Genomic DNA, 22,416 nt, shown 5'->3' with positions numbered 1-22,416 from the left:
ACAATTAATGTGAAACCTAGTTTGTCATGTTTGATATCTAGAACTATGATGAGGTACATTGATATGTCAAATGATTTGTAAATGTCACACATCCTGATTTATTTATTTATTTTGAGTAGTATTATTTAATTTACCACAGTTAATTTACAAGTCACGTTTAGTTTTTTTTTTTTTTCTTTTTTTGTGGCAAGGCAGCAGTGTCTTTTTTTTTTTTTTAAGATTTATTTATGGCCTGTGCCACTGCTCAATAGGCTAATCCTCCACCTGCAGCACCGGCACACCAGGTTCTAGTCCCGGTCGGGGACTAGAATGCATATACATATGCATTTGACTTATAGCAAATAATTCCAGCACTGGCTCCTAATTCTAGATTTTTGCAAATCTAGACACCAGAAGTCAGTGCTGACAACTCAAGCAAGTAGGCTTCTGCATCTCAAGTGAGAGGCCAGGACTACATTCCTGGCTCTCAGCTATGACTTTGTTCTAGCCTTGGCTGCTGTGGGCATTTGAAGTGTGAATCAGTGGATTAAAGGTCTCTCTTAGTATCCAAAGCAATATACAGACACAGTGCAATTGCAAAGTTTCAATGCTATTCTTTAACAAAACTTTTTAAAAGATTTATTTATTTGAAAGAATTGCAGAGAGACAGAGACAGAGAATCAAGTGTTCCATCCACTGGTTCACTCCACAGATGGCCACAAAGGCTGTGGCAGGGTGCTGATCCAAAGCCAAGAAACAGGATTTCTTCCAGGTCTCCAAGGACTTGGGCCATCTTCCACTGCTATCCTAGACCATAGCAGAGAGCTGAATCATAAGTGGAGTAGTTGGTACTTGAACTGGCATGCTTATGGGATGCTGGTACTGCAGGTGGTGGTTTTACTCACTAAACCACAGTGCCAACAAGCCCCTCTTTAACTAATCAAAATAGCATATCACTGGCATTAAAGCAGATACATTAAGCAATGGGGCAGAATAGAGAACAAGTCATTAATCTATAGTCAATTGACTTTTAAGGTGTCTAGAACAGATGAAGAAAAATGAGTAGTCTCTTCAATACAAGGTGTTTGGAAAAGTCAACCAATTCTTTTTGCATTTGAAGAGAAATTATCCAGATAACATTGAGAGCCTGGAGTGCTTCATGAAATTTATGGGGTAATGTGAGGGTATTTTAAGGGTGAAAGGAGAGGAGGTTGTAGGCATTGCTTTAATTTATTTATTTGCTTACTTATTAATTAACAGAGAGAGAGAGAGAGAGAGGGAGAGATCTTCCACCTGCTGTTTCACTTCCCCAGATGGCGGCATCAGCCAGGGCTTGATCATGCCAAATCCAGGAGCCAGGAGCTTCTTCATGGTCTCCTGCCTGGGCAGCTGGGGCACAAGTACTTGGGTCATCTTCCACTGCTTTTGAAAGGCCATTAGCAAAGTGTTGGATTGGAAGAGGAGCAGCCAAGACTAAAATCAGTACTCATATGGGATGCTGGAGTCATAGTTGGCAATTTTACCTATTATACCACAACAGCAGCTGCTGTAGGTGTTTCTTTAAGAAAAAACTCCCTAGTTCTGGGTTTAGCTGTAGTGATCTTCTGCATAAATAGAAGGTTTACACAGCCAGTTTCTGCATAGCTTTATCTTGCAGGTACATCACCTTTCTCCAGCAGTAATAAAAGCAACATGCTAGTATTTCTGTACCTCAAATGAAACCAGAGAAATTAGTGATTTTTCTGCCTGAAAACTTTCAGTTTAAAACTGGGAAGAGTCACTGATTAAGACTTGTGTGCATGGGGCTTCCACTTTAGTGTAGAGAATAAAGCCACCGCCTGCCTTGGCAGCATCATATGGACATGGGTTTGAGTCCCAGATGCTCCACTTCTGATCCATCTTTGATAATGCACCCGGAAAATGAGCAGAGGATGGCCCAAGTCCTGGGCTCCTGCAACCACTTGGGAGACCTGGAAGAAGCTCTTGGTTCTTGACTTGGGTGGGCCCGTCTCTGGCTGTTGCAGCAATTTGGGGAGTGAACCAGCAGATGGAAGATCTCTCTGTCTCTCCCTCTCTCTCTTTGTAAGGCTATCTTTCAAATAAATAAATAAATATTTAGCAAAAATAAATAAGACTTAGAATGAGGCCAGACATTGCATTTTAAGACATATTGAGTTTGGAAGCAGTCCACACAGCAGACTCATAGAATGACAATCATTTTAAATAGCATATAGATGTAGCATTAGGTGTGAGACTATTAAGTATCATATCTAGTTCTCATCTCTTTTTAAAAATGGGAGGGCACTCTAGAGATTGTAGTTCTAGCAGAGTCTTTTTATGCCAGTTACTATCCATCATTCATTAAAAATCTTTATAACTTCTTTGCTTTATCTAATTTGCTTTAGAGTTCACACCAGTGACTCATTACATCTTGACTTTTGTTTCTTCCATGTGATCAAGATCTAGTTCTGAAATCACAGCTGATCAATCATGTTCCATCTGTCTCTTGTTGCAAAGTTGTATTTGACCTGGTTTTTCATGCAGACTCATGGCAAGATAGAAACATTTGATGAGAAGAAGTCAGTGTAAATATGTTTTTAGTCACATTTGATTAACAATGAAGATTTAGGAGTGGTCTTCAGGCTAACTTTATCTGTACTCCATTGCTAAACTTAGATATATCTGTTCTGTATACAGAAGTCATCGCCCCGAAGTACCTAGCCAGGATTATTTTGCTGGGAATTATACTTCTGCAGAAGTATGCCATTCAGTAGGCCCAAAGTTCAAAATAAAAGTGTTTAACAAAACCAACAAGATAACAAATTGAGTTACATCTATGCCTGTAAGCTATGCAGAAGTTATATGTTAAAACAATGAACAAGGTTACAAGTGAATAGCAGAATACCATAATTAACATCATATAAGTACACAGGAAATGCTTATTAACCTCAGTGAAAGTTTTCAGGCCCATGAACATGGGCTGGTATTGTGGCCCAGTGGTTCAGCTGCCATCTTTGATGCCTACATCCCATATGAGTGGCAATTTGAGTCACTTCTGATTTGAATCCATGCTAATGGACCTGGGAAAGCAGTAGAAGATGACATAAGTGCTTGGATGCCTGTCACCCATGGGGAAGACTCAGATGAAGTTCCTGATTCCTGGCTTCAGCCTTGCCCCATTCCATATATTGCAGCCATTTGTGGAATATACCATGGATGGAAGACTCTTTCTCTGTCTCTCCCTCTTTGTCTGTAATTCTTCCTTTCAAATAAATGAAAAACTGAATCTTTGAAATAAAACAAAAACAATGAACAGTTGTGATCTGAAAGAGGGAGTATTACAGTGTGCTAACTACTTACATGAAATATGTATAATGTCTGATCCAAAAATTCTGAAAGTTAAAAATTGAATCCAAGACAGGCTTATATTTTCTTTTTTAACAGCAATATCTGGTATTTTCAAGTTTTGGGGTTCACTAAGAAGTGACAACTCTATTCACTAATTGTAAGGCTAGGAGTTCATGATGCCAGATATTCTGTGCATCATTTTTGTGTATATGCTAATGTTTTCAAGGATATTGTGGTATGATGATAATAGATTCTTCTTTTTTTAAATTTATTCATTTTGACTTGAAAGCCAGAATTACAAAGAGGCAGAGGTAAGAGAGAGAGAAAGATGTCTTCCATCTGCTTGTTCACTCTTCCAGATGGCCACAAAGGTCATAGCTGGGTTGATCTGAAGCCAGGAGCTTCTTCTGGTTCTCCCAGACTGGTGCAGGGGCCCAAGGGCTTGAGCCATCTTCCATTGCTTTCCCAGGCCATAGCAGATCAGAAGTGGAGCAGTCGGGACCTGAATCATTGCCCACATGGGATGCCAGCACTGCAGGTAGCGACTTTGCTTGCTATGCCACAGTGCTGGCCCTGATAATGGATTCTTACTGAGCTCATACAATAACGTTGCCACAAGAAATCAAAGAAGTTTTGCATTTTAGAGGAATTAAGTAAGTGGAAAGGTAAACATTTCCATCTATTTACAAAACTATACTAAAGTATAGTAACCAATAGAAATTGTAGAAATCTTCCTGAATCTAGATGGAACACTGAAATGCAGAACCAAAAAAATTTAAATAAAAGCATAGAAATCCATAAATATGATTAATTCAATCTGATGTAACTAATTCTATGTATTTGAAAGACAGTTACAGAGAGAGACAGAGACACAGAGAGAGAGAGCACTTGCATTTGCTGGTTCACTCCCCAAGTGGCTGAAACAGTTGGAGCTGAGCTGATCTGAAGCTAGGATCCAGGAGCTTCTTCTGGGTCTCCCATGTGGATGTAGAGGCCCAAGGACCTGAGCCATCCTCTGTTGCTTTCTCAGGAACATGAATAGGGAGCTGGATCAACAGTGGAGCTCCCAGGACTCAAACTGGTGCGCATATGGAATGCTGGAGCATCAAGCCAGGGCTTTAACCCACTGTGCCACTGCACTGGCCCCTCTACTAGCAGTTTAATGTAATTTTTAGTTTTTTTATTTCCCTCAGCATTCTGGAAATTAGTGTCTAAAGTAGCCTAAGATCTGTATTTAAGAATATTTTCTGTTAAACTGATTTCAAGTGTTTTTAGAAAATACAAAATTATCCTTTGACATATCCAAGGGTCCAGCTAGAAATCTCAAGGTCAAAATGCTTAGAACCTTGATCCTGAGAAATCCTGTCAAGAATGCAAAAAGGGCTTCACATGTTTGGTCAAAACTTCTCTTGTCATGAGCTGTATGGAATCCTCTCTGGATTTGGGGGACCAAAAATTGGGAATTTCTTACACTCAGCATGGCTCTAAGGCAATCACCATGCTGAAAAATGACTATATTGACTCCTCAGGTACCCTAGTCTCTACTGTGGACCACATATTGATTGTCAGAGTGCTTTGCTTGCACACTGGAGTTTCTTGTCTGATTTCACTCAGATTTAAAAGCTGTAGGAAATCATGGGAGTAGCCATTAGGAGTTTAGGTCTCCAGACATCACCAGTCACTGGGTTCCACATTTTCCTTCCTTCCCATAACTAAGTTAGCTAAGTCAAAGAAAAAGGGTAGCTCTTTGTATTTCCTTTCTGAAAACATCAATGCTAAAAACATTTAAGTGAAGTCTTCTTTAGAAATTCCAAGTTGGATGGGCCAGCGCCGTGGCTCACTTGGTTAATCCTCTGTTTTACTGGCATCTGGGCAGTGGAGGATGACCCAAGTGCTTGGGCCCCTGAACCTGCATGGGAGACCAGGAAGAAGCACCTGGCTCCTGGCTTCAGATTGGTGCAGCTCTGGCCATTGCAGCCATTTGGGGAGTGAACCAACAGAAGGAAGACCTTTCTCTCTCTCTCTCTCTCTCTCTCTCTCTCTCTCTCTCTGTCTATAACTCTACCTGTCAAATAAAAAAGAAAAGAAAAGAAAAGAAAAGAAAAGAAAAGAAATTTCAAGTTGGAGAGAACATTTACCCAAGGTCTATGATCTAGATAGCTGATTATTTTCAGCATCTTTGAGCAAGAATTGTTAATGAGCTTTTAATCTTAGATCACCAAAGTGTTCCAAGTTTCAATGAAGCACCACAGAATTCAAAGGAAATCTCATCAATCTCTTCCTAGCAGTTTATTTCCTGACAGTCACCTTCCAATAAAAGCAGCCAAAAGAACTTCTAAGATCACAGACACACATTAATGGAGCCACATTCCAAGTCCATGTTTATAAATTAGCTTTTAAATGGTCGGGGATTGGGGTAATAATCTTAAATCTCCATGCACAAGTCCACAAAACAAGACAAGCTGTGTGCCAAGAAAGAGGAGACAGAGCATGGAGCCACAGGCAGGCCAGGTTTATTCACTCCAAGGTGAATGCATGGCAGAGAGTTCCCAGCAAACAGCAAAGAGAGAACCCCCTGTCTTACAGACTGCTGCTTTATATAGCACAAAGTGGTGGGAAGGAGCTTGGAGGTCTGAGCTAAAGCAGGGCTGCTGAGATAGAGAAGAGCTTGGGCTAGATTTCAAGGTTCTTTGAGGTCACAGTGTGAGCTGGGAGGGGTTTGGGCTGAGGCTGGACTCTGAGGCTGAGCGCTGAGATAGAGGGAGACAGCTTGGGAGGAGTGGGGGAGATATCAGGCTGATAGCAGAGTTTTCACATAGTGTTGTGCCCAAAAGTTGAGGCAGGGCATGGCTGGTCAAGGCAGGGGTGGGTGGAGGGGGGAGAGGCTGTATTAGCAAGACAGAGAAACAGGGGACTGCTTGTTGTGTAGGTGAGAGGTCAACATGGGCATAAGGATTTTTGTCCTTTCTCCATCACTGTGTATGACAAAGTCAGAATAAAGCAGACTTTGGTGGGAAATTTCTGATATAAATTCTATAATAAAATTTAGCCAATCACAATGTTTTGCAGTTTGGATAGATTTCTGTGGCTGATCCCATGGGACTGCCTGCCCTGCCCATGCAGGAGGTTGAGAGGGCATGGTGCACTATGCCTCCCAGGAGGGACCCGGGCCTGGCTGCTGGCAAGTGGCAGGAGCTCCAGGCCCATTTCCAACATCTCCTCTTCCTGTTGGAAGCCTTGTGGCTATGCTTTTGTGGTTCATAAACAGAGAGCTGATAAGCAACTCCCAGACATGGGCTGGTTGCACAAAGGAGCCCAGGGGCCTATGTGTGCTAAGTGACCTATAAGTCAATTAGTTAGAGGCCTTTTGGCATGTTGCCCCTTCTGCTCTATAGAATTGCTGTTGCCACCTCAGCTTTTTTCTTCCCCTCCTAACCTATAAATTCTGAGCCTGATTGCTAAAAACAGACAGGCTCATCAGGCCTGTCTCCAGTGTTTCTTGTGGAGAGATGCTGTTGCTCTTCCAGCCCAACAGCTGAGGGTCTCATGGAAAGAGACCACAGATGTCAGTCTTTCAATAATGGGATTCATTATTGAATTCATTATTGGCTGCCTTTCAGCTGGGAACCTGAGGAAATGTCTAGCAAGGGTAAATGCCATAGGAGTTGTCAGAGACCTAGTAGAGAAAATGATGTGCACCACCAATGGCAAAATCCAGCTCTAATGACAGAACTCCCAATCCCCAATATAGAGCCACACATTTAGCATCTTTCATGTCAGCAAGGAGTATTTACCTTTTGCAAGAACTCTCAGTCAAGTCTCAAGCTATGTGCATGCCTATATTTGTTTTAAGCAAATATTTGTTGGGCCATTTGTCGGAAAGACAAGCAGAATATTAGCCACATTAGGCGCTTTATTCATAAGTTCCAACATCATTACTACCACCAATTCAGATTTAAGAGGAGGACAATTGCTAACCTTGGGTGTGCATCTTGGGGAAGGGGCAAAGGAAATGCTGTGTTTCCTGTCTCTTTGCTCATTTTCTAGCCTGCAAACCTTTCTTCTTCTCTAGTAGCCCCAGGTAAGAAATCAGCCTGCTTCACTTGCTCATAGGTTCTTCTTTAAAATCCCATGGCGCAGCCGGCGCCGCAGCTCACTAGGCTAATCCTCCGCCTTGCGGCACCAGCACACTGGGTTCTAGTCCTGGTCGGGGCACCGGATTCTGTCCCAGTTGCCCCTCTTCCAGGCTAGCTCTCTGCTGTGGCCAGGGAGTGCAGTGGAGGATGGCCCAAGTGCTTGGGCCCTGCACCCCATGTGAGACCAGGAGAAGCACCTGGCTCCTTCCATCGGATCAGCGTGGTGCACCAGCTGCAGCACGCTGGCCACGGCAGCCATTGGAGGGTGAACCAATGGCAAAAGGAAGACCTTTCTCTCTGTCTCTCTCTCTCTCTCACTGTCCACTCTGCCTGTCATGCCCACTCTCCCTCTGTCTGACCCTCATTCATATCAGGCATGTGAGTGAACACATGGGACAGCACCCAACATTGCACATTCACTTGTCATTATGACCCACAACCTGCATACATTAACCAGGATCTCATCTGGTGGTCTCTCAGCATCACCCACCCAGGTTGTTGCACTCAATTCAGGCTCATCTAAGTTCACAGGAGCATAAGGGGAAGGACATGTAGTCAGGAGTCCACCCTGCCTTGCAGGGCTACCCCTGCCACATCACCTTCTGAAAATATTATTGCTATGGCAACTTTCCAACCTTGAGGCCAGTGCTTCATACTTCCTCTGACTGTAGGTCTACACACATCCCTTGGCCTCATCAGGCACTCCAGGAGCAGACTCGCTCCATGCATACTGCAGTGCTGGCCAGACAGAGGCAGGATTAGCTCAAACCACTGCCACCAGTCATCCCTGATGTGTCAACAGCTGCAGCCAGTACCACGAGGCCACAGCTCACAGCACATCTGTGACCATCCTACTCTGTGGGCAGATGTGTGATGTGGCAAGCCTCTGAGTCTTCTGCTGGATCCTTTAACCAATGGGCTCTAGAGGGGCAGGGCTTTCCCTCCCCAAATGTTTTCTACACTGTCAAGACAGTGCCTGCTCAACTCTGGTCTTAGGGGATTTGTCATTGTTCCAGGAGCATGTACTCAGGGGTGGGTGGCTGAGCACTTCTGAAGTGTGAACAGGATTTTCTGTGTTTTGTTTTCTTCTTCTTTTTTTTTTTTTTGCTTTGTAAGGAGGACTCTATGGTTGAACATTTGAACATGACCAAAGTCCCCTGCCTCAGTTTTCTCACCTTCAAGTACACCCATAAGGTGAGAATAGATTCATGAGTCTTCCATTTACATGATACCTCAAGATTCTGTTCATTCAGCCATTCACATTCACATGTGCCCTGTGATGTGGGGCTATGGGGGGTCTGGTGGCTTGAGAGGTTTATGCTAAGAAGACCAGGTCAGAAAAGAGCCTTCCTATGAAAGAGGAAATCTCAGGGTTAAAAAGATTCTGACTTCAAATGTGGGGAGCTCCCACAGTCCCCTCAGCCAAGGCCAGAGATGATTTTCTCTTTCTTGGTTATGCCTCTCTGCAAAGACATGGGCACTAGGATAGAAGTTGGGAGATCCCAGCCTTGTCCAGGTTAATGATTGGTTTGACAGCCTGCCAGTCAAGATCCATGTGCTGATCCCAGCTTTAGTTACCAAGCTTCTACCTACCATCTGCCTATTTTCATTTCGTACAATGGTGTCATTTCTGGGCTCTGCTACCTCTGAGATCTGACTCTTTTTTTAAAAAAGATTTATTTATTTATTTGAAAGTCAGAGTTACACAGAGATAGAAGGAGAGGCAGAGAGAGAAGAGGTCTTCCATACACTGGTTCACTTCACAGTTGGTGGCTGCAATAGCCAGAGCTGCACTGCTCAGAAGCCAGGAGGCAGGAGATTCCTCCAGGTCTTCCCATGAGGGTGCAGGGGCCCAAGGGCTTGTACCATCTGCTTTCCCAGTCCACAGCATAGTTCTGGATCAGAAGTGGAGCAGCTGGGAATTGAACCAGTGCCCATATGGGATGCTGGCACTGCTGGGGGTGGCTTTACCCTCTACACCAAATGCCAGCCCTGAGATCTGACCTTAACCTGGTGGTTCCTGCCTGATGGGCATGGCACCCACAAATGTTGTAGGTGATTGTATTCTGCACCCAAAACTTTTGTCACATTGTTTTTAATTATCTATGTCCTTGTCATTTGTCCACCAGGACTGAAATCACCTTTAGGGTAATCATGATATTCACATTATTCGTATTGCATCATTCATACCCAGGAGAGTACCAGGCATAATGCAGACAAGTAACCACTGTCTCGCTTCCTCCACTGCTCCTCATTCCCACAGTGCTAGGGGCTCTTGCTCTTCTCCTCCTCCACCCCTCCCTCTGCACAGCTAGCACCACCATGAGACCCACACACCATACTCCTTTACTCCCTCTGAACCCATATGCTCTCCAGTTCCAGTGGATCCTAACAGGAGGACATATCAAGTGTGGAGGTTTAGTTGTACTCATGAAGCAAAGCTACAGAGCTCCACTATCACTAAATGAATTGTGGATGTTGGACTTGAAAGCTCTGATTGTTGTGCTCAGTTCTATGGTCCTATGACAACTGAGAGCATGGCAGGAATTAAGGAGATGCCTGCTGTTGCTCCCCCATTCGCGGAGGAACGACACTAGGACCCTGCGCTGTTCTTTTGTCTGCTCGGCCCTTCCCGGGTTTGCTGCTGGTCCTTCCCAGGTTGGCTGCCGATCCCTCCACCTCCGTGGAGGGGCAGCTCCCCCTGCCACTTTCCCCACTTCCGCAGGGGAGCGGCACACCACCGGCTGGCTCTCTCGGGGGCTGCTCAGATGTTATCCAGATGTTCCCGGTGCATGTTGTCTCTCTCCTCCTTTATAGTCCTCTTCCAGCAATCCCAACTCTGCTACCCACACGCCGAGCATGCTGCTCTCCTCCGATCAGGAGCAAGATCAGCGCCTGCAGCTCAGTCAAGTTGGCAAGAGGCAGCTGCGTAGAAGTTGTTTACTCCCTTTCAGCGCCATATTGTGGGAGAGCAGATGCATAGAATAAGTCTTAATTCCAGTAACTTAGTCTAGTCCAAGTTGCTCCCCACAGCCTGCCTGCATATCCCATTCATTTAGGAGACACAGAGCTCTGCGGCATTGTTGTTTTAGCCCTTTCCATTTATTCACTGCTCAAACCTATTGCTTTCTTTTCTGCTTTGTGTCCATCCACTCATATCAGAGTAGCCAGGACAGAGTGAGTTTTTATGAGTCATGATGGTGAGCCAGTGGCTAGACACCTTACTTGGACTTTATAATGTGCATTTTGGCTATTCCAGGAAATTGTTTTTTTAAAGATTTATTTATTTATTTGAAATAGTTACACAGAGAGAGAAGGAGAGGAAGAAAGAGAGGGAGAGGTCCTCCATCCGTTTGTTCATTCCCAATTGGCTGCAATGGCCGGAGCTGTGTCAATCTGAAGCCAGGAGCCAGAAGCCTCTTCCAGGTCTCCCACATGGGTTCAGGGGCCCAAGGCCTTGGGCCATCTTCTACTGCTTTCCCAGGCCATAGCAGAGAGCCGGATCAGAAGTGGAGCAGCCAGGACTTGAACAAATGCCTATATGGGATGCCACACTGCAGGTGGCAGCTTTACCCACTATGCCATAGTGCTGGCCCCTCCCCAAGGAATTTTTTGTTTTTTTTTTACATCTTTCCTGCTTAATTGTGCTTTAGTTACCTAAGGCTGATGAATCTATAAATTGTGAATTAGCAAGGTATTCCAAATTTAGCTGTGAAATATATGATTTTGTGCATTTTTTAACTTAACTTTTTTTTATAAATTTTCTTTTGACAGGCAGAGGGACAGTGAGAGAGAGAGACAGAGAGAAAGGTCTTCCTTTTGCCATTGGTTCACCCTCCAATGGCTGCCACGGCCAGTGCACTGTGGCCAGCGCATTGTGCTGATCTGAAGCCAGGAGCCAGGTGCTTCTGGTCTCCCATGTGTGTGCAGGGCCCAAGCACTTGGGCCATCCTCCACTGCACTCCCTGGCCACAGCAGAGCACTGGCCTGGAAGAGGGGCAACTGGGACAGAATCCGGTGCCCCGACCTGGACTAGAACCCAGTGTGCTGGCCCCACAAGGTGGAGGATTAGCCTATTGAGCCACGGTGCCGGCCTTTTTAAAATATTGACCATTACTACTCTTTTTAAAAATATTTATTTACTTATTTATTTGAAAATCAGAGTTACTCAGAGAGAGTGGAGGCAGAGAGAGAGAGGGAGAGAGAGAGAGAGGTCTTCTATCTGATGGTTCACTCTCTAATTGGCCACAATGGCCAGAAGTGTGCTGATTCAAAGCCAGCAGCCAGGAGCTTCCTCCAGGTCTCCCATGTGGATGGAAGGGAGCAAGTATCCTCTACTGCTTTCCCAGGCCATAGCAGAGAGCTGGATTGAAAGTGGAGCAGCCAGGTCTTGAACAGGGGCCCATATTGGATGCCAGCACTTCAGGCCTGGGTGTTAACCTGCTGCGCCACAGCGCCAGCCCCTGAATTTAACTTTTTATTTAAACCTTTCTTATAGAAATGGATTATGTCTTCTAGTTTCTAAGTAACTGCATCATAATGAGGACCATTGTAGATTGTAGCAGTTAAAAATATTTGGCTTGATGATCAACATAAGGCTTATAGATAGTAGCTACCCATGAGATTGTGTCTTGGATTTAGGGGAAGTTTATAAGTCAGTTGGAGGTAGCCTTTTATTACTGGTGAACATGAATGTACTGAGAACTCCTTGTCCATTTAATAATAAAATCCAAATGAAGATTTACACATGAGTTCCCTCCTGCCTTCATCTACCACTGAAATCCTGTTGTTTCTGCCTTTTGGATCTCCCTGTAATCTGTTGCCTCTTCTTCATTCCCGCTACCACCATACCTTGGTTTAGATTCTATGGAATTTCCTTTGATATACTTTTTAATTGACTTCTCTGCTTTTTGTTTTTCTTACCTTTGTGTAAAGCCTCTTAGTTCATCCAAATATTTTTCTGATTGCTCAGGTTCTCTTACTCCAATAACTAAGAAAATCATGTGGCTGGTAGTTCTTTCAACACACCACACAAAAGAATGCTCAGTAAATGCTTACTAAATAATGAATGGAATGCCTTACAAAGCTAGGGTGAACATTTAACCTGCTTGGCCCTGGATGGTTTCTGTTTATACATTTCAACCCTGTGTCATTATCAATATGTCTCTTTTATTATCAAAGTTGTCTCTGAGCACCAAATTATACATTCATCTAATTGTGTGTGTTATCAAATAGATATCTATTTCATTGTCTCTTCAACTAGGTAGTTATTGGGGGTCAGAAATTATATTTGTTTAATTTTTATAGCCTCATTTATTCATTCAACTAAAAGAATGACTCTATCAAGATGCTGAGTTTCAATGTCAAAGCAAACATGTTTCTTGCCCTCCTGAATTTCAATCTGGCAAGAAAAAGCAGTCTACACAAAGAATATTGCCTGACATAATAAACATTAGTGTGAAATGAATGGATACATTTAAGCATTCCTAATCCAGCAATTCTAATCCCATGAATTATAATTGACAGAAGTAATCACAAACAGAACTCCATGTCATCCTGCTTCCATTTACATTTCTACTTAAAATCTTAAAAATCAAACACCACACATATACCTAAGAATGCATAATATTTATATGCTATCTTGATATTAAGCATGAGAAAAATAACCATACAGCAAAAGCAACTTTGAACCTCCTTTCTTTTTTAGATAAATTATAATCCTATGTGTTTCTCTACAGTGAAGATTAGGATTGCAGATACTCTTCCTCTCCCTCACTTTTTATTTTAGAGATGAGAAATCTGGGGTTTTAGAAACTGAGCCCCAAGATAAAAGAAATATTTCTTTTTTTAAAGAAGATTTTTTTTTATTTGAAAGGTAGAATTACAGAGAGGCAGAGGCAGAGAGAGAGAGAGAGAGAGAGAGAGAGAGAGAGAGGTCTTCCATCCACTTGTTCACTCCCCAAATGGCTGCAATAGCCATAGTTAAGCTGATCCAAAGCCAGGAGCCAGGAAATTCTGGGTCTCTGTTGTGGATGCAGGGTCCCAGGCATTTGGGCCATCTTCTACTGCTTTCCCAGGCTACAGCAGAAAGCTGTATTGGAAGTGGAGCAGCAGGGACTTGAACTAGCCCCCGTATAGAATGTCGGTGCTGAAGGCGGAGGCTTAGCCCACTATGCCACAGTGCTGATCCTGAAAGACTTCTTAAACCAATATTTCACATTGGTCAGCCTTTAAGCTAGACTTTTTTACCATACTTCCATGGGAAAATTCAATTCTAATCTCTTTCCACCTCAGCTTTCTCTTTGTGAATTGAGAATACGGTCTCCAGAATTAACCTAAGGTATAATTGATACAATGTAAGGCATTTACTCTGTTAATCTGGCCCCTAGAAGATACTTGGCAATGTTAGTCCTGTATCCAGTTCTCTCTCTCTCTCTTTTTTTTTTTTTTGTACTTGGTGAATTAGATGGTGGTGTAAAATGCTTTGAAAAGAACCACAAATAAAAGACACAAATAAAAATTGTATTCTCAAATCTAGATGTTAAACTATGCCGTGTACACCTGTGCTGAGAGTTACATTGAAATCCTTGTCATTCATTATTTGAGAGAAGCTGTCCAGGAATAAAGCAGCAGGGGATTTTCCTGAGGGAAACAGCGTGTGTGAGGGAACTGGGATTTGGGACTCAGCAGCAGTGGCTGTCAGTTCTTAAGATTTTGTTCAAGAAAGGATGAACAGCAGCTGATCCTCGAGATCTGGGGTGGGAAGGAAGGGAAGGAGGGATGTAAACAAAAGCAAACACCCTCTGGTTCCCAGCCTGTCTCCACCCACCCCACACTGAAGTCCTAGGAGAGGGCCAGTAAGTCTATCTAGGAATGCTCTGGCCTGGACTCCATTTCCCAGAGTCACCCAGTGCTCTAACGTTTCCTGCCTGTGCGTGTGCATGTGGGAGAACGTGCGCATGCGTGCTTTTCCCTGTGGCTCGGGGCTGGGAACAGAAGTTGATTTACTGATCAGAGAGGGCCCTGAGAGGCCGCGTTGCTCCTTCTCCCACATTCACTGGGGAGTCTTGCTTTGCAAGTGCAATTTCCGGCGGTTCGGGAGCACACACCTCAGACCTGCCGCCCACTGCTTCTGTGCCTCTGCATCTGCCACCGTGGGCCCCAAGTTCCAGCGACTTCTCCTGTCCCACACTCTCTGCTTTGCTCTCCAGGTGTCCTGAAGAAAGGGGACGTGCTCCCGAGATTTTCCACGGCAAGTATGGAGAACAGGAGGGGCATCTATGCGTGTGTGGGAGAAGGGAGGGTGCGATGGCAGGTGGCGGCTCCCAGACCTCGATCACTTGCTTCTCAGTGATCCTGGGAGCTTCTCCGGCAGAGTCAAGCCTGGGGCCCAGGTGTTGTGTTTCCCGCCACCGCTTCCCAGTCTCCCGATGCTTGGCCAGTGCCATGGGCTGCCTCGCTCAAATTCTCCTTAAAGTACACTGGATGAGGAACGGCACAAGCAGGGCAGTTGAGAGCACGCCTAAGGAAGGAGTCCCTTTCCCTATATTTAAATAAGCCCAGTTCTCACTTTGGGTGAGTCAGAGAATGCCTTGTGGCTGGCCTCTGGCTATATCCCCTGGTAGTTCCAGCTGGGTGGGGCTCAGCGGCCCTCAGCCTGAGCCTGAGGCAGTGGAGAGGTGGAGACAGAAAATCAGAGTAGGCTCTGGCTCCTGGCCCCCATGCTGGACCCCACGGACACATCTGACTGCTGGGGCATTATGTGTTTGGCTGACTTTCCCAGCAGCACGTGAAGCTTGTGCAGTAGCTTTGTGGATTGATCACTCCTCCGTGTTTAATTAACAGACTCTTTTTCAATCTGGAGCTTGAGGCCATGGAAATGTGATTTATTTTCCTGCATGTCGATTTCTGTCTTCAACCCTTCTTTCTTCTCATGTTATTAGGGATGTGAACTTTTATTACCTGCTGCTAATCCCTTTGCAAAGTGAGAAGTGAACTGAAATTAATGCAAGTCTACCGTGTGAGTTAATAATGAGCTACTTCAATCTGGATTTTCATAGTGGAGAGCTACGAAAACATAAATACAGAAAAGTATCAATTTTTCTTGTCTAGTTCTTTACAGTCACTCAATGCTCCACCAAGCTGATTATCTTACAGTCCATAGGGTTTTAATTAGGGGGCCAGTTTTTTTTTTTTTTTAATTTGACAGGCAGAGTTAGAGAGGAAGGTCTTCCTTCCGGTGGTTCATCCCCCAAATGGCCACTATGGCTGGCGCACTGTGCTGATCCGAAGCCAGGAACCAGGTGCTTCCTCCTGGTCTCCCACATGGGTGCAGGGGCCCAAGCACTTGGGCCACAGCAGAGAACTGGACTGGAAGAGGAGCAAATGGGACAGAATCTGGTGTGCATATGGATGCCAGCACTGCAGGCAGAGGATTAACCAAGTGAGCCATGGCGCTGGTCAGTTACTTTTTTTAAAAAAAAATTTATTTATTTATTTGAACGGCAGAGTTACAGAGAGGCAAAGACACACACACACACACACACACAGAGAGAGAGAGAGAGCTCCCATCTGCTGGTTTACTCCCCAGATGGTCACAATGGCCAGAACTGCATAGATCTGAAGCCAGAAGCCAGGACCTTCTTCCAGGTCTCCCACACAGGTACAGGGGACCAAGCACTTGGGTCATCTTCCACTGCTTTTCCAGGCCATAACAGAGAGCTGGATCAGAAGTGGAGCAGCCAGGTCTTGAACCAGCACCCGTATGCTTTTACCCACTCAGCCACAACACCAACTTCAAGTTACTTTTCTTATTCTGGGTTCTGTGTTTAACCCCATGACATTTTCAACATGGGAGGATAATAGTGATAGATTTTCAAAATGACTGCTCTGTGGAAGCCTTTGTACAGGTGTTAATGTGAAGATGGGTAAGGAAGAAAAGAGAAAATGTGCCCCTCTTCCCCTCACAGAGATGCCCACACAGTACGGTAAACGATGTGGCTTTGGGCTGGCACTGTGGCTCAGTAGTTTAATCCTCTGCCTGTGGTGCCAGCATCCCATATGGGCACCAGTTCGAGTCCCAGCTCCTCCTCTGATCCAGCTCACTGCTATGGCCTGGGAAGGCAGTAGAAGATGGCCCAAGTGCTTGGGCCTCTGCACCCATGTGGGAGACCCAGAAGAAGCTCCTGGCTCCTGGCTTTAGAACAGTGTAGCTCTTCTGGCCATTTTGACCAACTGGGGAATGAACCAGCAGAAGGAAGACCTTCATGTCTGTCTATCCATCTCAATATCTGTAATTCTACCTCTCAAATAAATAAATAAAACATCTTTTAAAAAAAGAGAAATGTGGCCCTGAAAACTATTGGTATAGACTAACTTTCAGTGTAATGAAGTTTTCACTTCTTCTGTGTAATAGTTATGTTATGTTATCCTTGCTTTGGATAAACAAACTCTCTCCCATCCCTCAGTTAAAATGCTTTTAAAAATAGGTTTATTTTGAGGGCTGGCACTGGGGTATGGCAGGTGAGGCTGCCACCTACAGTGCTGGCATCCCGTATGGGTGCTTGTTTGAGATCCTGTGAAAGCAGTGGAAGATGGCCCAAGTTCTTGGGTTCTGCACTCCATGGGAGACCTGACAGAAGCTTCTGGCTCCTGGCTTCAGATAGATCCATCTCTGGCCATTGCAGCCATTTGGGGAGTGAATCAGTACATGAAAGACCTCTCTCTGTGCCTCTGCCTCTCTGTAACTCTGCCTTTTAAATAAATAAATAAATTTTTACATGCTATACCATGGAGCTGGCCCCAAGACCTAACAGGTTTTCTGGGTGCTTATCTTGGGGTTCACTTTGAACACTAAGCACAGTTATTCTGTGTGACTGAATATTTCATGTTCCTTCTTATGGAAAAGTTTTTCTCATGATCTGAGTGATTGGCTACATCTGCCCGTAGTGGAAACTAAAACTTAATTTGGCATCTGAACACCCAGAGTGCTGAGTCCTGTAATCTTCAGAATTTAATCAGAAAATGTGTTTTGAAACATTTGGTCTATGGGTAGGCAGGGCAATTTTCCTGGATCACTGTGAGAATTCTGAAATTTACTTCCTTTTATTTTCTTAAAATAACTATATTTGTAATTTGCTCCCCCTTTCTGAAATGTTTGTGCTTCTGTCCTCCTTATAACCATGGACGTGAGTAGCACTTTTCCTTCTCTCTCTCTCTCTCTCTTTTTTTTTTTAACAGGCAGAGTGGACAGTGAGAGAGAGAGATAGAGAGAAAGGTCTTTCTTTGCCATTGGTTCACCCTCCAATGGCCACCACGGCCAGTGCACCGTGCTGATCCAAAGGCAGGAGGCAGGTGCTTCTCCTGGTCTCCCATGGGGTGCAGGGCCCAAGCACCTGGGCCATCCTCCACTGCACTCCTGGGCCATAGCAGAGGGCTGGCCTGGAAGAGGGGCAACCGGGACAGAATCCAGCACCCCGACCGGGACTAGAACCTTGTGTGCCAGCGCCACAAGGAGGAGGATTAGCCTATTGAGACGCTACGCCATTTATTTTCCTTCTCTTTATGATGTTAGAAGAGCAGTGGGACATTGTAGCTCTCTCCCCTGGCAGCACATCTTCCTCAGTACGTCTCTTTGAATTAGACCCTGGGTTAACTTGGCTGCACAAAAGGCATATATCTAAACCCAGTGTACCTAATGAATGAAATTCATCATGAAATCAATATGCCTTGTAAACCTCTCATCTCTTGTTTTGAAATGTGTTGTGAATGTGTCTTTTATGTCAGTATCTGTAAGCTGGAGATTTGCCACTTAAGGCAGAAGGCTGCTGAGGGACAGCACAACTGTAGCTTTGCTCTCTTACTTTAGTGTGGCTACTCTCTCACCCTTTCTCTTTATTTTATTAAGATTTAAAAATTTTATTTTAAAGGCAGAGTTACAGAGAAAGAGGCAGAGACAGAAGGATGGGGATCTTGCATCTGCTGGTTCACTCAAGGGACTGCAATGAATAATGCTGGCCCAGCCTGGAAGTCCAACCCAGTGTCCCATGTTGGTGCAAGGACCCAAGTACTTGTGCCATCTGTTTCTGCTTCCCTAGTTGCATTAGCAGGGAGCTGGATCAGAAGTGGAACAGCTGTGACTCAAACTGGCACTCATGAGGCTGGCATTGTGGCACAATGGGGAAAGCCACCATCTGCAATGCCAGCTTCCCAGATGAGCAGCCGTTCATGTCCCAGTTGCTCCACTTCTAACTTAGCTCCCTGCTGATGGTTTGGGAAAAGCAGCAGCGGATGACTCAAGTGTTGGGGCCATTGTAACCCATGTGGGAGACCCAGATGAAGTGCCTGGCTCCTGGTTTCTGTGTGCTTCAGCCCTGGCCATGGCAGCCATCTCAGATGGAAGATTTCTCTCTTTTTAGCATTTATTTATTTATTTGCAAGGCAGAGATAGAGAAAGGGAGAGAATGAGAAAGAGATTTTCCATCTGCTGGTCTACTTCCTAGATGGCTGCAATGGCCAAGACTGGGCCAGGCCCAAGCCAGGCACCAAGAGCTTCATCCAGGTCTCCCACTTGGGTGTCAAGGACCCAGGTATTGGACCATCTTCTACTTTTCCAGGGCCACTAATAGAGAACTGGATTAGAAGTGGAGCAGCCAGGACATGAACTGGTGCCTATACCAGATGGCAGCACTGCAGGCAGCAGCTTTACCTGCTAGTCCACAATGGCATCCCATCTGACTCTCCCTCCTCTCCATAACTCTGACATTTTTTTTAAGATTTATTTTATTTATTTGACAGAGTTACTGATAGAGATAGAGACAGATAGAGAGGTCTTCAGTCTGTTGTTTCACTCCCCAAATGGCCACAGTGGCCAAATCTGAGCTGATCTGAAGCCAGGAGCCAGGAGCTTCTTCTGGATCTCCCACATGGATATAGGGGACCACAGACTTGGGCCATACTGTGCCACTTTCCCAAGCACATTAACAGGCAGCTGGATTGGAAGTGGGACAGCCAAGACCCAAACTGGTGACCATATGGGATGCAGGCCAGTGTCTCAACCAGCTGTGCCACAGCACTGGCCCCCAAAACTCTGACTTTCAAATAAATAAATCTTTTTTAAAGGGTGGACACACATATTGGATCCCAGCATTTTATTTGGTGGTGGCTTAATCCACTGTGCCACAAAGCCAGTCCCACCCTTTATCCTGGTGACTTGTGTGTCAAGATCTGGGTAATATCTGCTGAACAACTGTTGGTATTATGTTAGACTCTTCTATTTTATTTTGGTTCTCATTTGTTGAGTTTATTTTGGCTGCCACTTTTGGGTAGCAAGCTGTGATGTCATCAGTGGCTAAAGCTGCCATGTGTTAGGTTGGCACTGATTCTACCTTTCCATTTCTTCAAGTAGAAGTAGAAAATGAAATCCTCTCAAAACTAACATGCTGCAAGTAACAACTGGAAATCAAGCTTCCTTCCTTCTCACCTAACAGACCCAGCTGGTCTCTGTGTTTCTCATTTTAGCCCAAACCTACATGAGATTCCTAGAGCAGAAGGAAGCTTATTCTTCAAGGCAGAATTCATAGATATGGTTATCCATTCACCTCTGAGAATTAAAGCCATCACTCTGCTTTTTGACTGGTTTTCAATTTGTGGTGGTGCCCTCTCTCACAGGAGGATAGATTCCTCAAAGAAGAATACACCTAGGTGGAGAAAACTTCAAGGAGTGGGTTTTCCAAAGTGAAATGGAATTCTGGCCTGGACATCCTTGAGATCATGATCAGCAGAGTGGGGAAATTCTTTGCTATGTCCATTCACATCCTTTCCTTTTTGTTCATTGTATTCCTTCCTTACATAGTGCTCTGTGCTCTCCTTCTGTTGCACACACACAAGGCATGTCTGTGATTGAGGCTGTTTGTGTACCACTGCAGTATCTGGAGTTGCCTTTGTCTCCATCTCTAACCAGAAATTCAGATGCAGAGTGAGGAGGAGACTGCCAGCCTGCCACACAGGGCTTGGGCCCCTTGCTCCTTTACTTTTCTTCAGTGCAGGAGCAGCCTTAAAGAGAGCTGTACTGGGTAGTATTATTTCTTTTGGATTTGAGTGCTTGGATAGCAAAAGAAATACATATTTTTTTTCTTATAGAATGGATTGAGGAGGCACTACATAAAGTCAGCAGCAACTTTCTTGGCTCTTGTTACATGTCAAGATGAGTCAGAATATTTAGGGCCATGTGTTAAATTTTTTAAAAAATTAAAAGTATTTATTTATTTGAAAGGCAGAGTTACAAAGAGAGAAGGAGAGATGTAAATTATTTATCCACTGTTTCACACCCCTAATGGCCACAGAACCTGGGGTTGAAACTGGATTAAAGTCAGGAGCCAGTATCTTCTTCCACATTTCCCATGTGGGAGTAGGAGCATAAGCACCAAACTTTGTAGCTTTCCTAGGCACAGCTGGGACATGAACTCATGCACAATATGGAATACCAGCATCACAGGCAATGGCTTTCCCACTATGCTCTACTGTCTGTTTATTATTATTATTATTATTATTATTATTTGAAAGAGAATTAGAGAGAAGCAGAGGCAGAAAGAGAGAGGGAGAAAGGCCTTCCATCTTCTGGTTTACTCCCAGATGGCTGCAATGGCTGGAGCTACCCTGAACTGAAGCCAAGAGCCGGGAGACTCTTCCAGTTATCCCACATGGGTACAGGGGCCCAAGGTCTTGGGTCATCTTCTACTGCTTCCCCAGACCTTAGAAGAGAGCTGGATCAGAAATGGAGCAGCTGAGACTCAAAGCAGCACCCACATGGGATGCCAGTAGTGCAGGCAGCAGCTTTCCCTGCTGGGACACAGTACCAGCCCCTCTATCATCTGTTTTATGGAAATATTTAAGGGACAGTAGAAGGCCATTCAGGCCCTTCCTACAATACATTTTGAAATAGTGATTGACAGTCCACAAGACTGCTTCCAAAGGGAGAGAGCTGCAGGGACAGAGAGGCAGTGATATTGAAAGGGTATGAGGAACAAGGGAAGATGGGAAGGCCAGAAGAAATCTTGAAAAGTATTCCAAAGGATAAAGTAATAGGACACAGGTCATTTGTGCAGGTTTCCATTATAGGGTTTTCCTTTTTTTTTTTTTTTTCTTGTTAATTAGAGATAATTTCTAACATGATTTGTGATATACTGGACTCACTTTTCAGTTTTCTTCTTACAGATAAGATGTGCTTATAAGATGTAGAGGGGCTGGTACTGTGGCTTTGTAGTTTAATCCTCTGCCTGTGGCACTGGCATCCTATATGGGCACCATTCTAGTCCCAGATTCTCCTCTTCTGATCCAGCTCTCTGCTATGACATGGGAAAGTAGTAGAAGATGGCTCAAGTGCTTAGGTCCCTGTACCCAAGGGGGAACAGAGAAGAAGCTCCTGGCTCCTGGTTTCAGATCAGTGCAGCTCCCTCTGTTATAGTCATTTGGGGAATGAACCAGCAGATGGAAGACTTTTATCTCTGTCTCTTCCTCTCACTGTCTATAATTTGAGCTCTCAAATAAATAAAATCTTAAAAAATAAGATGTAGAGAAGTACTGGAATTAAATGCAATAGTACACTCCTAAATATGCAGTTAGCATTAAATTTTTGTTGAGAAAGGGATGAGCTTGGCTTTATGTGTGTCTTGCTTAGAGCAGAATTTTTGACTGAATTTGAGACAATTAAAAATCAGTTTCATAGTTGAAACATTGACCATTTTTACTGCTGCAGCCTCCCCCTCACTCTGTATCCCTATGCAGATAGTCCACATGAGAGTACAATAGAAAGAGAGGCCTGCATATCTGGAGTAATGCAAATAAGCCCTTTGCTTAAACCAGGGGATTGATCGACTGGAGTTCTTTGTGATTCAGTTTGCATTTTTCTGTAGAGTGAAATATAGTGATTTGGGTAAAGTATCTTGTCTTCTAG

At 44.4% G+C, this 22,416-nt stretch overlaps 1 protein-coding gene across 2 annotated transcripts in view; it reads left to right on the top strand.

The window, feature by feature from the left end:
• Positions 1–14,407: 14,407 nt before the first annotated feature.
• LOC127486179 (uncharacterized) overlaps positions 14,408–22,416 on the top strand; it is a 47,440-nt gene continuing 39,431 nt past the window's right edge. The window contains exon 1 of one of the 2 annotated variants that reach the window (XM_070067819.2): positions 14,408–14,715. The gene's annotated coding sequence lies outside the window, so the exon portion shown is untranslated. Of the gene's footprint in view, positions 14,720–22,416 lie in introns of both variants that reach the window. The other variant, XM_089327376.1, reaches the window with a different exon arrangement.

The sequence above is a fragment of the Oryctolagus cuniculus genome, chromosome 2, assembly GCF_051225735.1.
Source record: "Oryctolagus cuniculus isolate XC-2025 breed Fujian yellow rabbit chromosome 2, ASM5122573v1, whole genome shotgun sequence".
In the NCBI taxonomy this organism is placed as follows: domain Eukaryota; kingdom Metazoa; phylum Chordata; class Mammalia; order Lagomorpha; family Leporidae; genus Oryctolagus; species Oryctolagus cuniculus.
This window is presented reverse-complemented; position numbering and strand designations above follow the sequence as displayed.